Genomic DNA, 19213 nt, shown 5'->3' on the forward strand with positions numbered 1-19213 from the left:
TGACAGAAGTCGCCTTAGTTTCATTCCAGAGCCATTCTGCTTTGCCACCTCATGGGACTCTTTTTGGCAAAGAACAACGTTTCTGTGTAGATAAGAACAGTGTGAAAGAAAACAGCTGACTTGGCTGCTCTTCATTTGTGCAGCCATGGTCACGGCTGGGTGAGGCACAGTGGTCTCTGGACATACTCCTTCCTAAGTCTGCTTCTCCCTCCAGGGCCTTGAGAGGGGAGCAGATAGAATACAGGCTAGACCACTCCCTGGTTCAGCAACCTGTTCCCTATCAGCCTTGCACACTGTGGCTGGGTGAGAGGAGAGCTGAGGTCAGGAAAGTTGGGAAGGGTGAAGCCCCAGTAGAATTTAGATTTACCCTGCCCACAGGAGATGCTAAGGGACCAGGCAACCTTGGAGGCAACAACGACCTGGATCCTCCATGTGTGTGTTCCTTGCTGTCTTACATTTCTCTTGGCTTTATGATCTGTTTAGGTAACCTAGTCCTGGGGAACAAAAACACCATGGCTTCTCCACTTTGATCCCCACTGTGTCAGTATCTTTCCTTTAAGAATGGACATTTCTCTAGATCTTAGGGCCTCTAGATAAACCAGCTATAATAGCTAGTCTTCTCATCATTGTGGAGCACCCTAATGGAACAGGAGTTCCTTCTGCATCCTAGCTGAAGGGACGCAGACTGCCATGGTGGGGAACACAATGGCAGTGGGAACAGGAGGCAGCTGCTCACCTTGCTTCACAATCAGGAAGCAGAAAATGAACAAGAAATGGGGCCAGGCTATAAAACCTTAAGGCCTATCTTCAGTGACCTGTTTCCTTCACTGAGACTCCACCTCCTAAAGATGCCATAACCTTCCTAAACAGTGCCCCCAGCTGGGGACCAGATATTCAAGCACATGAAGCTGGGGTGGGGACATTTCACATCCAAGCTATAACACTGAATATGCTTGGCCCAGGAGTGGCACTATTAGGAGGTGGCCTTGTGAGAGGAAGTGTGTCACTGTGGGGATGGGCTTTGATACCCTCCTCCTAGCTGCCTGGAAGACAATCTTCTCCTGTTTGCCTTCAGAACAAGATCTAGACCTCTCAGCTCCTTCAGCTCCATGCCTGCCTGGATACTGCCATGCTTCCTGCCATAATGATAATGGACTGCACCTCAGAATAAGCCATCCCTAATTAATACTCCTTTAAAAGAGTTGCCTTGGTCATGAAATCCTAACCAAGACACTGACCAAGTAAAGACCAAGAGTGTTCCAAGCAATGTCCTGGATCCCTTTGCCTTATTCATGGGGTAATTTTTTTTTATCTTTACAGTTCTGCCTTTACACTCAAAGATTTCTGTGTTCCTTTACAACAAGGTAATTTATTTTGTCTGAAGGTCCACAGTGATGGTACAATGACCCTTTCCTAATAAGAACTTTTCATGCTGACTAACTTGTTCTTAATTAGGTAGTGCAGGGACAAGGCAGCCAGCCCAGGGGAGCTCTGTACTGTGTCTTTGTTCAGAAATTGCCCATTGGCTGAAGCTAGCAGCTGACTTCAGATGGAGACCTTGCCACTGAATGAGGATGACACCAGGGTCATGCCTCAAAACCCTGCCTCGGTCCAGTACCTGTGAGGTCCTGGCAAAAAAGGACAATTTTACAAACAAGGGGAAAAAAATCAGAAACAGCAAAATAACAGCTCAGCCTTAGAGATTTCTTAAGGAGTCAGAAAGGACCCTGCCGAGTACATTTTTAGCTGGTTAATAAGGAAGCCAAGTGCACTGGGCCCTGTATATAACCCGTGCCTACACTATATCAATATATAATTACCACATTTTTTCCCAATCTGCCCCTGGGAGAGGTGGCAGGTAAAATAGATTGAGAAGAAAATAATGGTACTTGCAGCACAATATATTAGATTGATATCTGTTAATACTTGAGCAGGCTGCTGGCAGGATAAATGGAGGGCTGGGAATGCCCTAGTGCATTGAGACAAAGTGGCTGGTTAAGCTTTGTTCTTCTAAGTACCTGGTGCTTGTGTAGAGACAGCAGAGAGAGGGAGGTCGAGATTTCCCAGTCTTTGGGTTTGGAGGGCTTGCTAAGCTTGCCCAGTGAGCAGGCTAGTTTTATGTTGATCAGCTAGAGTCATCTGGAAAGAGAGTACCTCAATTAAAAAAATGTCCTTGCCATATTAGGCCACGGACAAACCTGTGGTGCATCTTCTTGATTGGTGACTGATTGGAAGGATCCGCCTCACTGTCGGTGATGCTGTCACTGTGGAATTGGTACTGGATACCATGAGGAGCAAGCCAGTTAGCATCACCCCTCCATGGGTGCCTCCATCTGGCTGCAGGTAACCTGAGTGACTTGGATTTGAGCACCATGGGCCAATGTCCAAAGTCCCTTTCAGCTCCTAAAGGTTGCTGGACACTGGTAAGACTGGATTTGAGCACCATGGGCCAATGTCCAAAGTCCCTTTCAGCTCCTAAAGGTGGCTGGACACTGGTAAGACTGGATTTGAGCACCATGGGCCAATGTCCAAAGTCCCTTTCAGCTCCTAAAGGTGGCTGGACACTGGTAAGACTGGAGGGACGAAGGGATGAAAACATGTCAGCTTTCCACATAGCACATAGCTATGGGCGCTCCACATTCAGGTTCTTGGCCTGCCTTTCCTAAATAATAGACTACAATCTGTAGTGGAAATAAACCCCTTCATACTCAAGTTGCTTTCAGACAGTGTCTCATCATAGCAATGGAAACCCTGACTAAGAGAACAAGGGTAGGGAAGTGCTAAGTCTCCTTTCTCCACGAGTGCCTGGCAAAGCATCGACAAAGCTTGCTGGGTTTTGTTGTAGTGATAGTTTGTGATGCCAGGGACTGAACCAAGCAGAGGTTAGGCAGCCATTCTACCACTGGGATATACTTCTGGCCCCAGAACAGCCAGAGGGGAAATGTCTGTCCCATGAATGATTAAACAAAGAAATTAGTGAATAAAAGAGAGTCATCATGAGGGATGCTTCCTAGATTCATCTGTGCTTGTTTAAAGTCTTACTTTTCATCAGGAGAAAACACGAGCTTTCCGTACAACTCTTAATTTTAAAGGATGAGTGTGACCTTTGGTCAAAACACTGAAGAAATGTGACACATGATGCCATGAGGAATGTCATCCACCTTAGTGATGGGGCAGAGCCTCCAACCTGCCCTGCTTTCTGAAAGTTGTACAGAGAGCTGTGAGGGTTGTGGCTTTTGTGTGTCATCTGCCACAACAGAGAGAAGATTTTGGTGCTATACGATCTTTGAGTCATCTATGTGCCTGTAAGTAACAAGTCACCCCTACCCCTGTCAGCTATCCCAATAAACTTATAGGTTTGCCAATTTGAACCTTGACAAAATTGCTGCATTGGTATCAGCTGGTATCCTGTCTGGGGTGAACAGACCGTTTTTCACCTCTCCCCTGGAAATGAAACGCTAAGGGGGTGGTGAGATAGCTCAGCTGGTAAAGTTCTTGCTACAGAAACATGAGGGGTAGAGTTTCTTTCCTAGAACCATTGTGAAAAAAAAAAAGCCAGGCATGCTGCCTGGGCACTTAGAGTCACATCACTGGGGAGACAGAGACAGGCAGATCACTGGGTTTCACTGGTCAGCCCGCCTAACCTAACCAGTGAGTTCCTGACCAATGAGAGACTCTGTCTCAACAAACAAGGCAGGTGGTGCCTGAGGAACAACACCCAGTGTTGGTCTGTAGCTCCACACATTAATACATACATGTATGCCTGCCCACACGTGGACACACACACACATGAACACCCTCTAAAAGAAACTCCATTATATGTTTTATTATGCAGTTAAAATTATTGTTAATATTATTGCTATCATTTGTGTGTGAGTACATGTGTGTTTGTTTGTTTGTGTGTGTGTTGTATATATGAATACAGGTATCCGTGTGTTAACAGTGAACATGTGGAGGTCAGAGGGCAAATTCCAGAAGTCAGCCCTCCTCTCCTAGCTTGTTTTGAGGTACCATCTCTTTTGTTTCTGCTTCTCTGAGTGCTCGCTGGCCTGTGAGCACCGGGGCAATTCTGTCTCCACTTACAGTCTTGCTGGAGGCTGTGATTGCATGCCATTGCATCTGGCTTTTTATATGAGTTTCTAGCATGCAACTTGGGTTTCCAGGTCTGCATAGTAAGCGCTTTTACTGGTCAAGCCATTGAGCTAGCCCTTGCCTTCTGCTCTTTGTTAGTGATTTAATCGCAAATGCTTTGTTTCAGCAGTAAAACATTGACCAAGACACTTGCTTTTGATTCTGATACAATTCTCAAATCTATGATAAATATTTATGCTAAGTCAATTGATCGAGTTGACAGTGTCGTCCTTTTTAACCCTAACACTGGATCCTATCAGTGTCAATAGTAGAATATGTTTGCTTGTGTGCATATGTGCTAAAATTTGTGTGCTGGAAGGGAATTGTTATCGGTGCCTGAGGGAGGAGAAGCCCTTTGTTAGGCAGAGATTTATTGCTAAGATCCCCCTTCATCCTGAGTCCCCCAAGGAGCCAAACTAGAGATGCATCCTCAGCTGTATGTGGGCATGTGTGTGTTCACAGTGTGGTTGCAGGGAGAGCTCTTTCAGGTTGTCATGGGAATAAGAGAATGGGCACATATGGCAAAGGGGGGTAGTGGTGTCCTTGTCCTACTGAAAGACTTTTGTTCCCACTACTGGAAAAATGACATTTGATGGCTGCTTCCTCTTTTGCCACCACTAACTGCAGGTGCCCACCGGGTCCATCTTTAAGATGGATTGGCACCACTGATCATAAGCACAGCTTCCCGGAGGGGTGTGAGGAGGAGGTCAGGCTCAGAGGGACCCACAGCTGGGGATCTGTGACTAATGAGCAGGACCTGTGTGTGCTCTTCCTTCACAGTTGTGAGGTGTAGGTCAGGAGGACCCAGGACACCTGTGATGTTGCCAGAGCCAAGACAGCAATTTGAGAGTTTGAAATAATGAAACAATAAAGGCCGGAACCCTTGTCACTCACTGTAGGATATTTTTAATGCTATTTGTGTATGCATGCTTGTATGTTCAGGTACACGTGGAGGCTGGGCCCCGCATGCTGTCAATTTTAGTTCTGGGGACAGGATTGCTTACCTGGAACTAGGCTAGGCTGGCTGGCCAGTGGACCCAGGGATTCTGCTGTTTTGTCTCCCCAGTGCTAGACTTATTGTGTATCACTACACTCAGCTTTTATTTACTTTTATTTATGTGTGGGCATGAACAGGATGTCACTAGACCAACTTTGATTTTGGATGGACAACTAAACTCTTTTGATGGTTCTGCATCTATGAGGTACCTGTGACATCCAATCTGAGAGAACAAAATGAAGAACTATGCACAAAGCCCTTAGTGAACACAGAGTACAGGACAAATGAGTGTTTCTTATGACAGTTGCCTCTTGCACCCACACCAAGGCTGTGGACCAGGATGTCCTTGGGTCTCCATGACCCTTGGGGTGGGGGCTACAGAGCCAGCCACTGGTGGGAAGCTTGGAGCCATTAGTAGCACGTTAACGTCCTCCTCAGCTTCCCACATCAGGCTGCAGCCATCCCTTCTCAGCCCCGAGGCTGGCTGCTTCTCTGTGTTTAACTTTCTATTCCTTCCATATGAACTTTGATGTGTGTTTTAATGGAATTTCACCCAGGGCAGGGGCTGGCTGTGAGTCTTGCATTTCATATTTGTCTGCCTGTCAATCCATCAGCCCCTACAGTGATGGGTACCCACTGTGCATCCCACTTAGCCGCAGGCTTGACATAATCTATGCCTTGGTGCCCAAAGGAACAGCATCTTTATAGCACCCTATGTGTTTGTCTCCTGCCTTAACCCTGAAATGGTGGATTTAACTGATTTTGTTAACCTCGCCCAGGGGACAGAAGGCTGGCTCTTTCCATCCTTTTCTCATCCTGCTTCATTTTTCTGCAAATGGAAGTTCTCTATCTCCAGGGAAGAGCTTTATCATCACAGTTCGCTCACACCCCAGTTGGAACCAATATGTGTGTGTGTGTGTGTGTGTGTGTGTGTGTGTATCTGGAAATAGAATCTGCTTGGATTTAGGGAGAGGAGGGTAGGGGAGGGTAGGGGAGGGGGGAGGGTAGGGGAGGGTAGGGTAGGGGAGGGGAGAGGAGAGGAGAGGAGAGGAGAGAGCGAGCTATCTTCATTGCAATGGAAGGTGTCAGCTTGACTGAGACTAAATCACTGAGGTGAAGCTCTTTGGGTGTCATTTCCTGGCATCCAGAAACTATGACTCCAGCATTCTGGGATACTACTCCAGAGCCACTGTTGGGTGTTGGGACTTGGATGCTAAGATTTGCAGGGACAATAATTGGAGGCCAGGATACACAGCTCAAAAAGGGAAAATAATGTTTCTCTACTAACTCCTTTATAGTTGTTTTTAAAATATAGCATGGTTATCGGATGGCCATTAAGATATGATATAAACACATTTAGAAAAGAGTTGAAGGTGACTGAGGGGAGGAGGCAGCTCATGGAAGATGTAGTTATCTTCCCCTCCTCCTTCTCCCACTCCCTCTCTCTCTCTACCTCTTCCTCCCTCTTCCCCTCCACTCTTTCTCCCTCTCCTTTCCTCCCTTTCTCCTTTCTCCCCTCCCTTCCTTTCACCTTTCCTCCTCCTCTCTGCCTTTCTGTTTATGCGGATGTTGGTGTACTATGGAAGTAGCCCTGTGGAGGTTAGAACAACCTTGAGAACTGGTCTTTGTTTGAATCAGGATCTCTATCTGCCTATACCAGGCCCATGAATTTCTGGGACTTCTGTCTTCACCTCCCACCTTCTCATAGGATGACAGATACATGCTCTATTGTGTCAGACTTTTATGTGGGCCCTGGGAATCTAAACTCAGGCTCTCCTGCTTATGCAGCAAGCAGATTGCCACTAAACCACCTCCCTACCCTACTTTAGCTTTCAGAAGTGGAATGCTTTGCAAAGGGCATTTGCTTTTCTTAAAGATATGAAGGCCTCACTATGCAGACCTGCTTTATCTCAGACATGTGGTAACCCTCCTGCCTTAATCTCTCAAATGCTGGAGTAACAGGTGTGTGCAACAACTCCACCTGGTTAACCAATGTGTTTAAGAACTTGAAAAATACTTAGTTCTTAAGTGTCTCCTTTAGTTCTTTCCTTCATGCTCCCTGTAAGATGGAGTCCATGGGTACTGCTCACCTGCAGTTGCTTTTCTGAGCAGGTGCATTTGGAATTCGGAGGTTATTTGTGGAAAAATCTTAAAATTAAAGAAATCATCTAAGTATGGTTTAGGGAACTATCTGAGATAGAATTCTTTATATGATGTTTCATCATCCCTGAAAATCGTATTTCTTTATTAAATAAGCATTTCTCACCATGAAACCACCACCATTTATTTATCTATATATCCCTCTGTTCCCCATCCACTTATCATCCATCTACTCACTCATAGTCTCTGCATCCATCCTTCCATCCATCCATCTATTTATCATCTACCATCTATCTACTTATCATCAATTCATCCATCATCCATTCATCCATCCACTTATCCATCCTCCATCCACTTATCCATTCATCCATCCTACATCCACTAATCCACCCATCATCATCTACCCATATATCCACTTATCCATTCATCATCCATCTATCCACTCAATCCATTTATCCATCCATCTATTTGCCTATTAATCTATCCACTTATTATCCATGCATCCATGCATGCATCCATCTATCCATAATCCATTATTTATATTGAACTCATGGAATCCTGCTTGTTTTAATAAATAACCCATAATTCATTCCTTTCAAGATTATGACACTCAAATCATTTCAAATTGGGTCAGCAGAACTCCCTTCAAACTTATTTGTGTGTCCTCTGATACCATTTTAAGTGTCCATACCATTTGAAAAGCACCTTCATGCATTCTAGTTTAATGCTCTAGACATCTTATATTTTCTCTTATCTAGTCCTAGAATCCATTATTTCTAAAGTTGAGTCATTTATCACTTTCTTTCTTCTTCCCTCTCCTTTCTCCCTCTCCTTCTCTTCCCCTTTTCTTCTCCCCCTGCCCTCATCTTTCTTTTCTCTTCTTTCCTTCTCCAATGCCTGTTAGTCCCCCATCCTCTGCAAATGCTGTTTGGAAATCAAGATCTGGATCCAGGTGTGCTCATTGCTACAGGGCTTCTATTATTCCAGACCCACCCCATGGATAGAATAAAATATGTACACATGTTTAAACCTGGATGTATTGTTTCAGTATCCAGCTATGCACACTGAAAACCATGGTAGAGTCACTAATTCCATCCACTATCACAGACCGTTCTGTTGATCTTGCTTCTGTAGTAGCTTCCCATGCTAATAGTAAGGAGTCTGATCTTCTCGTCTTTGCCATGTTAAATATTTTATTGGTTGCATGCAATGGCCTTGCATGTCTCCTATCATGAGTACTACCCATTCCATGCCTAGACATCTTCTCACCCTGCTTGGGACCTGGGCTGACACCTGCTACTTCTTGGACTACACAGGAGTACTCCACATTTTTGATGATATCATTCAGGCCTCATGCATCTATTTTTTTTTCCCTGAGCCAGTGCTCTGCCTAGGTATCTTCTTCACCACATGCTAGAACATTTTTTCTACAGAGATTTTTTTATTCTGCTCAGATGCAGACACTTTGGGCTGGATTTTCCTTGCATGCATATGAAGTGACCACCATACCCAGCAAATTCTTGCCTTCGCTGCACCAGCCCTTTTCTTGCAGCACCTCAGGTCTAGATGCAGCTGCTGACCCCTCCTTCCCTTGAGAATACCTCCCTCTCTGCACCCTAATTTTAATACACCACCCAAAGGACTCCTCCTCTGTCTTCTCCCCTTTTCCTTATACATATTGGGGAGTCATTGTTTTGCCCTGTAAATCTCCAATACTCACTTTGGGCTTCGAAAGTATCTCTTTCACTTGTGACTTTTGGATTAAATTGTTAAGGATGGAAAGAAAAGGACTAGATTAAGGAAAGCAATGAGGTTTTTAATATAATCTTAAAAACCAGTATCTTTATGTACAGTGCTGGTGTATTTTACTTTTAGCATTTGTTTAGTCAGTCAGGGTGCAGGAACAATTCCAGTTTAGTATAAAGCTTATGAGTCATATACTCTCCTAAAATAATATTATTTTTAAACTCTCTCTATAAAAATCAAGTTCTAGATACATCTCTCAGTGTTTTCCTGTCCAGGAGACATTGGATGAAAATGGTGGGGTAGAAATATTTTTTTTTACTTGATCTGTTGGGATTCTTGACTTTTTCAAATTATCATAGTGCCATATAGTTTTTTAAAAATTATACTAACATTTCCTTACTTGTGTCTGTAAATGTGTGGAGGTCAGAGGAGAACTAGTTGATGCTCTCTTTCTAGCTGTGGGGCCAGGAAACTGAACTCAGGTCACCAACCTTAGTGACCATTGTCTTTACCCACTAAGTCATTGCTGGCTATGCTTAGTTTTTAAATCTTTATTTATTCTTCATCTTTAAAATTAGTGTTTGGAGAATTTCACACAATGTGTTTTAAGCATGTTCACTTCCTTTTTCGAACCCTCCTAAATCCAGTCTCCCTTCCCCACCCACTCAACATATTGTATCCTCTTTTTTTTTTTTTTTTTAACCATTACATCTAACTTGTGCTGCCCATATACTCTTGGATGGGTGGTCTTCCAATGCAGTGTGGTTCTTAAAGGAAACTGACTCTCCCTCTCTTAGCAACTATCAATTGCTGATATATTCACATCTAGAGGTAGGACTTTTTATCCTTTCTCCATGCTGGGACTTTGTCTAGCTTGATATAATGTGCAGGTCTTGTGTATACTGTCACAATGGCTATGCCTGTTTTTCAAATGTATTCCTACCCTGCTGTATGGATGTCCAATTAAGGACTGAATATTCCATAGTCTTTCAATTTAATTGCCTTATGCTGCAAGAAGGAGCTTCATTGTTGAGGGTTGACAGATACACTAATCTATGAATGTAGCAACAAATCATTCAAAATTAATTTAAAACTATGTTGATTTAGCAGAGTAATAGTCATAGGTTCTTTTCTGAGGCCTATGACTTGTCTAGCCAAGTGTTGTTGGCCCTAGAATGATACACAAATAAGAATTTCATTTTGTGGAGTGAGAATTAGATCCCACCAGAAAATGGTTGTTTTCTTCTATAATGTCTATGCTACTTCTAAAAGATGCTTCTGTAGAATATTTCTAAGATATATACATGCTCACATATTATAAGAATTGACACACTCATCCATTGCTGTGGAAGTACAAACTTGTAAAGATCCTATGGAAATCAGTGTGGTGGTTTCTCAGGAAGCTAGGAATAGACTAAGATCTATCCCTGTACCTCTTGGGAATATTCCCAATGGGCTCTACATCATACTACATTGACACTTGCTCAACCAGGTTTAGTTTTACTCTATGCATAATAGCCAGAAATTGGGAACAGTCTAAATGTCTATCAGTGGATGAATGAATTTTAAAAATGGCCCATTTATACAATGGACTATTACTCAATTGTTAAATGGAAATAATGAAATTTTCAGGCAAATGGATGGAGCTACAAAAAAGAAATCACCTTGAGAGAAGTAACACAAATCCAAAATGACAAATATGGTATGTGTTTGCTTATATGTGGATGTTAGCTGTTAAATCTTTGAAAAACAGGCTACTATCTGTATAACCTCACAGGTTAGTTGAAGAGTAAGGGACTAGTGGGAGAGGGAAGAATCTCCCTAGGGAGGGGAAATAGAATGGTTATGAATAGGTGGGGGGCATTTTTCAACAGGAAAATAAAACAGGGAAGGAAGAGGTGGATAAGGGAGGAAATATGGGGTAGGGGCAGTTAAAACTAAGGATTATTTGAGGAGTTGTATAGAAACCTAATATAGTAAAATATATACATATATGAAAGAAGGCTAAATTATAATAACCATTTTATAGGGGAGACAAAACTCCAAGTAGCCATCTCTTGCCACCAAATGAAACCTCCAGTGCTGAGATTGGGTTATATATCATCAAGTTGTAGGCCAAAGGGGGTTCATAGAAACACCCCAAGAACCCAGACTATTGCCAAGGCAAGGTTGTCCTCTACAATTTGATGTTAAGGTCTGATCACTGAAGACACCCATATAACTAACTGGACAGAGAACAGTTGAGCTGGTACCTACCTGGAGCCTTCACCCCTACTGACTATTATTGTGCATGGTACTGGAAGGTACTCTATATCCTACCAAAGAAGACCATTTACAGACCCTCTGATTTACAATGATGACCTGCATGCAAGATATGCTGTTGGGGTAGTGGCACAAAAGTTGTGAGAGAAACCAACCACCATCTGATTGGATTAAGTTTCACTCTGTGAGATGAACACTGCATGAATGGCCAATAACCTGAGACTAAATAGGCCACCAACCTAGGGGAAAACCAAATATGACTCTTCTGCTAAAGGAATCTAGCAATAAAATGGCTCCAGCTGACATTCTGCTACACTCATACACCAATGTCTTGCTCAGCCATCATCAGAGAAGCCCTTTCCTACATTAGATGAAAGCAACATGGAGACCCACAACAGAGAGTGAGAGACCTTGGAACACTCAACCCTATATGGGATGTCTCCATCAAATACTCAAGACTCAGGAACTGTGTGGGAGAGGTATAAAGGTTGCAAGAGCCAGTGGGGATGGAAGACACTGAGGAAACAAGGCCATCTAGACACAGTGGGGCTGATGCACATATGAACTCCCAGAGACTGTGGCAGCATGCACAGGGTCTTCACAGGTCTAAACCAGACAAAGTCCTAGTGCTGAATGGGGAAATAGACAAAAACCCCCATCTCTAACCAGAAGCTATGTCCAATTGATTACTTATAGAGGTGATTTTTTTTCTCTAATAGAGTCTCACTGGGTATACAAACCACATGTAAGGACAGGCTACATACCCACACAAAACAAACTCACTGGCATTTTTGGAGGTTGTCTCTTGGATTTTTAAAAAAAAAATTACAGGTCTTTTGCATATATATATAAAATGGCTTCCGGTTTTGTGTATTTATGGAATTTATGTGTGTGCAAATATGTGTGTCTCTGTGTCCATATGTGTTTCTTATGCTTTTCCTTTGGCTCCTTTGATTCTTTGTTTTTATTTTATCATATTTTGTTATTATTTTAAGATGCTTGTTTTTTTAATGAGATAGAGATAGATAATTAGATAGATAGATAGATAGATATATATATAGATAGATAGATAAATAGATAGGGTATGGACTAGGGTGGTTGAGGAGGAGAGGAAGATATGGGAGGAGCTGAGGGATGGGAAATCAGAATCAGAATGTAGTGTATGAAAAAGATCTATTAAAAATGAAAGCTCCCCACCTGGAGCTCGTGTCTCTAGCTGCATATGAATCAGAAGATGGCCTAGTCGGCCATCAGTGGAAAGAGAGGCCCATTGGTCGTGCAAACTTTATATGCCTCAGTACAGGGGAATGCCAGGGCCAAGAAGTGGGAGTGGGTGGGTGGGGGAGTGGGTGGGGGAGTGTGTGGGGGACTTTTGGGATAGCATTGGAAATGTAAATGAAATAAATACCCAGTTTAAAAAATTAGAAAGCAAAAAAAAAAAAAAAAANAAAGCTTGCTGGGCAGNGGNGGCACATGCCTTTAATCCCAGCACTTGGGAGGCAGAGGCAGGCGGATTTCTGAGTTCAAGGCCAGCCTGGTCTACAGAGTGAGTCCCAGGACAGCCAAGGCTACACAGAAAAACCCTGTCTAAAAAAGAAAGAAAGAAAGAAAGGAAGGAAGGAAGGAAGGAAGGAAGGAAGGAAGGAAGGAAGGAAGGAAGGAAGCTCCCAGCTATCGTTCCAGCTCCATGCCTGCCTGCCTGATGCCATACTCCCAGCCATGATTGTCTTAGATTGTAGCGCTCTGAAACTGTAACCTTCCCAATAAACAACTTACTCAATGAAAAAATAAAGAGTTATCAAAGTTACTCTTTAATGAGTCAACAGTGCCCTTACTAGACACTACAGGCCAACAAATAAAATGTCTAGTGCCTGCAAAGCCTGGCTTTTGAAATTGTTGGCTAGTGAGGACTCATTGACCCCCAAACATTGCAAGCTATTGCCAGAGCTCTTGGGTACTCTCACTCTTAAGAGCCTGATGCTAAGACTTTATTGCTAAAGACAGCACAGATTTGAGTAATAGAATATGGATAAATCAGGAATGTCCAGCGTTTCAAAATAACTACTTTTAAATTTCCCTAGAGTCCCTACTCTTAGCCTGGCATTTTCTTTCATTATTTTAAATTGGTTGTATTGTTTCTAGAATCATCTATCTATCTATCTATCTATCTATCTATCTATCTATCTATCTATCATCTATCTATCTATCTATCTATCTATCTATCTATCTATCTATCTACCTACTGACCTACCTATAGTAGGTACACACACATATATGTACATACATTAAAGACTTTCATTTTACTTTATGTGTATGAGTGTTTATCTGCATGCATGGATGTGCATCATGTATGTCCCTGCAGGAATTAGAGGAGAGCATTGGGTTCCCTAGAACTGGAGTTACAGAAGTTTGTAAGCCCGCGTGTAGATGCTGGAAACCAAATCTGGATCCTCTGCAGAAGCAGCAAACACTCTTAATCTGGAGAGATTTGAGTCACCTCTCCAGCTCAAATCTTATATCTGACCTTTAATTTAATTATTTTTTCAACTTTGTTCTAGTGGACTTTTCTCAACAGCTATTGCAGAAAGTCTTTGTGGAAGCAAACTTCATGAGTTAATGCATAGCTGTAAATGTCTTTTATTTTGCCCTTGAACTTGGCGTGGTATAGACTTTTGTATTCAAAGTAATTTTTCCTTCTGAGCTTTGAAAGCATTGATTCATTGCACTTTCCTTTCTAAAATAGCCATAAGACATTGTCAATTTTTAATATTAATCTATCCATTGGAGGTAATCCATTTCCTCCTCATTCTCAGTCTTATTTTAATTTTACAATTAAATCTATCTATCTATCTATCTATCTATCTATCTATCTATCTATCTATCATCTATTTGTGTGTGTGCATGCAAGTGTGTTTAAGTGTATATATGTATGTACACATACACACACACACATATATATATGTGTGTGTGATATATATATATATATATATATATATATATATATATATATGTGTGTGTGTGTGTGTGTGTGTGTGTGTGTGTGTGTATGTAAGTCAGAGGACACTTTGCAGGAGTAATTCTCATCCTATGTGGATTCTGGGTACTTATATCAATTGTGTACATGTACACTCATACATTCACACACAAGTGCACACACAGAGACTCACATCACATTTTTTGTGAAATGGTTCAAAGACTCATTTTAATTTTTGTCATAATTGTTATCCTCTTGACTCCTGAGGGCAGGTCTTAAAATGTTTGACTGGGCATGCTTCACTGTGTTCACTTGGGTAAGGATTAGGCTTCTTAGACTGGCTTCTCCCTGTTGTTGCATCTTCAGAATTCTCCTGTGGGTGAAAGCCCTTCTGTATTCTCTATACCTTCCTACCTGCTGACACCTACTACTCACAACCAAATAGGATTTAGTTATTTGTTGCTGTTTCTCCATATCTATCAGGGACTCCTTGAAAATGCAGACTGTCCATCTATTGGATGGAAGACAGGGTTCCCAATGAAGGAGCTAGATAAAGTACCAACAGAGCTGAAGGGGTCTCCAGCCCTATAGGAGGAGCAACAATAGCCACATATTTAGCAGAGGATGGTCTAGTCAGCCATCAATGGGAGGAGAGGCCCTTGGTCTTGCAAAGATTCTATGCCCCAATATGGGGGAATGCCAGAGCTAGGAAGCAGGAGTGGGTGGGTTGGGGATCAGGGGGAGGAGGGAGGGTATAGGGGATTTTCAGAGAGGAAACTAGGAAAGGGGATAGCATTTGAAGTGTAAATGAAGAAAATATCTAATGAAAAAAGAAAATGCAGACTGTCATATGCATTTTTGTGTCTATACCATCCTGTATATACTGATCAGGATAAGTGCTTAGGAAATACATTAGGTTGAGTTGAGCCTTGGTTTTTGCAAAAGATGACAATAGTCTTCCCTTTCTCTTGATGCCCAGAGATCTGATCTCTATACAAAACTTGATTTACAGACCAAATCCTCAACTAAACTTAGGCAATGCTATTTAGATGATTTTGAGTTATTGGTTCGCTTGATAATATTTTGAAGAGTTGTTGAGTATATTGACTTGCCATGTTTCCAGAAATTTCTGGATTATCATGTCATCACAGACTACCTTATGGCAGGATCTCAGGATGATGTCCTTTAGGAAGTTATATAATGATGTACTATAGGGTGAAGTGTGTACAGAAGCACCCCATCTTTAATTCTGCTCCCTTGTCTTCTGTCTTATGGAAGCTTGTAGAATTCTGACTGTAAGGCAGACTCTGTGGGATGCACTACCCCTTTCTTACTCCCTCCCCTAGCTGAGCAGAAAGGATATTGATGAGGATGACTGTGGGACAAAGTTTGGTGACAGAACCATGAGGTGTGGTCTCTTAGTGTCCAGTCTTGGAAGGGCTGAGGTTAGGATCGATTAGTTTTGCTAAGACACTAAGACCGCAAGAAGTCACCAACAAAAGGGCTATTTTGCACTGCCTTCCTTCAAAAGGAAGCAAATACCAAACTTCTGGAGTTGAGCAGAAACAACCAAGCAAAAACTCAAACACAAATCTCCCAGCAATCTCTGTTCTGAATTCACAGAAGTTTATCAGGGTGTGGTGCTGGCAGAGAGATGGCTCTTTTTGTCAACATCTGCTGTTAGAAGGCCCAGAAAAGCAGAATCCAGCTCTGTAATGTGTGGAGATGTATTAGAGGGATTTACTGCAGAACTGTATGCAGGAGCTCCCATAAATCTCAATATCCCAGGCTTTTTGACCCTGTATCGACTAAATAGACTCAACTGGGAGAAATGAGCCTGTTCCTCCTGAGAATGCAATTTAGGGAGAGTCAGTAAGAACTTGGAGACAAGAATTATGTACTGTACGCTGTTGTTCAAAAAATGAGATCAAAATTCATCAAGGGGAGAAATTTCTATCAACAGTTTAAATAAAGATCTGGGAAATGGGATATGTGACACATGAGGGGGAGGGAGACACAAAGAAGTTTCTTTGCTGGAGAAACTTGAATTTAATAAATGGCAAATGATAACTGAAGACTGTTACAATGTAGGTAGAGTACGGTCAATAGTTAGATATCCCCAGTGTTCTCTAAGACAGTCTGTAAACACAGCCCTGCTATGGTGAGATATGGCCTCTTCAGAGACAACCTACAAGATGGAAAGGCCCTCAAAGATGGATGTATAGGGCCAAAGAAAGAATTGTTGTCAAGGTTAAGCAGACCAAAGCATTTGGAATTTGTTGGTTTACATATGCTATACTGGAGGTAGCTGGGGGAATACAGCCACCTTGGAAGAGTGTCTATCTTTTGGGTAAGGCTTTATTGGCCTGCTGATGTCTCACACAGATAGATATTCCTGAAGTAGATAGCTTCCTGAGATGTGCATGTCTGCTAAGCATCTCTGTCTATTATCTAAACAAGGATTTAATCATTTCCAAGATCCCATAGGCCATTTTTAAATGTCCCTTTCTTCCAACTATGGATATTTACCCAGCCTGGTCTCAATAAGCTTCAAGATTGGCTCTGTGAACAAATTCAAAGATCTTTTTGTCCATGAAGATTCTTCAAAATGTATTAAAAGACATTCCTTCAAGGGAACGTGAGTTACTTCTATAAAAACAATAAAAAACAGAGCTTGGGGTTTGGCTTAGTTGGCAAATAAAGTGCTTGTTGGGCAAGTGAATACAAGGTTTCAAGTTTGATCCCTGTGATAAAAAATAGTTGGGCACACTTATTATCTCAGGCACAGGGGAAGTAGGGAAAGATTGTTCCCTGGGGCTTGGGGTCACCCAGTCATGTAAAACTGGTGAGCTCCTATCTTAGTGAGACTGTGTCAAAATCTAAGGTGGAGAGTGATCGAGGAAGACACCTGATGCTGACTGCTGCCTGTACAAACATTCTCACCTACTCTCATACACAGGATGTGTCTTGTCCTCCCCCCAACCCCCAGTTCTCCCAAGTCCCCTCCTGCCAGATAAACAGATCATTTGTTTGTTGCTTTAACAAATATGCAGAGCTGCTTGTTTATTAGGCTGCCTCAGAGAACAAGGATATAGTACTGAAAGGCAGAGGGTGTCTTGACCTGATGTGGGAGATGGACACTTACAAAAGGTATTGGTAAATATTCATTTTAAAAAAATTAATTTTTTACCTATTCACTCTATATCCCACTCACTGTCCCTCCCTGTCCCCTCCCTGTCCCCTCCCTGTCCCCCCCTCCCACAATCCTTTCACACATAACACCCCCTCTGCTTCTGTTTTGAGGGGGTAGAAGACCTCCTGAGTATCCTCCCCACCTTGGCACACCAAGTTTCTGTGAGGTTAGACACATTCTCTCCCACTACCAGACAAGGCAGTCCAGCTAGAAGAACAGACCCCAGGTACAGACATCAGCTTTTGGGATACTCACCCTTCCCTTTCTCCCTGTTCCAGTTGTTCAGGACCCACATGAAGACCAAACACATATCTGCTACATATGGGATTGGAGGCATAGGTCTACCCTGTGTATGTTCTTTGGTTGGTGGGACCTGCAACCCTTCCTCCTATTCTTCCATAAGAGTCTTCAAGCTCCACCCACTGTTTGGCTATGAGTGTCTGCATCTGTCTGAGTCAGCTGCTGGGTGGAGCCTTTCAGAGGACAGCCATGCTAGACTCTCGTCTGCAAGCATAACAGAGTATCAATAGTGTCAGGGATTGGTGCTTGTTAGGTGTTAGATGGAGATTAATTGATTTTGTTATGATCTCATCTATACCATCTACTCTCCCAAGTACTGCAGACATCTGTTAACTTGATGATCTGCTTGGAGGGTGAAAATTAGGAGAGAATAACAATTATTTGAAACACACATTGATAGTTTTAGGTAAAGATAAGTTGTTTAATCTTGTGGCAACTTGACTAGGGAAAAGGAGGCCTAGATAGCTAGTAACATGTCATTTTTAATGTTTTTGTGAGGCAGCTTTCCTAGAGTTCAAGTTTGAGTCAGTTGATGGGGAAAGAAGATATGCCCTTACTGGTGCGAATGAGAATCATTCTGTCCTTTGGGATTTGTTTGTGAGTCTGCTGGCATCTACTGAGGGTCCAGGTCTTCTCTCTCTTTCCCTGTGAGGTAGCCACTCAAACTTCTTTTCAAAAGCACTAGAATTCTTTTTCTTGGATTTTTGGATGTAGAAGTTAAACTAAAGGAATGGTTCTTGCTTCTTAAACCAGTGGCCTTGTCTGAATTAAATCATCATTTCTCCTGGTCCTCCTGCCTGTAGATGGCACAGAGTATTTTACCAGTCTCTATAATTATGTGAGCCAATTAACACAAGGAGTTTCTGTCTCTCTGTCTCTGTCTCTCTCTCTCCCATACACACTCAATTTTTTTTTTATCTCAAGTGCCTCAGATAATCCAGAGAATAAAACAAAATATAGCACAGATTTGAGAATGTCCGGGAGAGATGAGATATGTGTTGTGGGGTGATTTCTTCTGTGCTGAAGAGATTTATTCTGAATTGAAACATTCCAACCTGGAAGGAAAAGGAAGGTTCCTAAGACTCAGGAGATAAACAAAACTTGTAGGTCTCAGAAAGCTGAAAGATACGAGATTCATAAAGTCCCTTACCGAATTTATACAAAGAGTAAAGGATTTCAGGGGAGGGGACTGAGACCAACCAAGCTGCCTACTAGCTGTGTGTGGATTCAGATTGTGTGAGCTTTCATCCAGGCTGGAGTGGGATTTTTGGTGGATACTGTTGCCTTTGTGTCAACCATGTCCTGTAAGCAAACCCAGTAATCTTACTCATTCACTGAGATAGACTGGTGGAGTTATTTCTTTGATCTGTGGTTGATGCCTGCAGTGACTCCATAGGCTTGAGTATTCGAATGCTTGATTGGGCTTTAGGAAAGGGTATGGAAATCTTAGGAGGTGTGGTCTTAATTATTAAGGGCAGGCTTTGAGAATTCAAGATCTTGAATGACTTCC

Source organism: Mus caroli, chromosome 1 (assembly GCF_900094665.2).
Source record: "Mus caroli chromosome 1, CAROLI_EIJ_v1.1, whole genome shotgun sequence".
In the NCBI taxonomy this organism is placed as follows: Eukaryota; Metazoa; Chordata; class Mammalia; order Rodentia; family Muridae; genus Mus; species Mus caroli.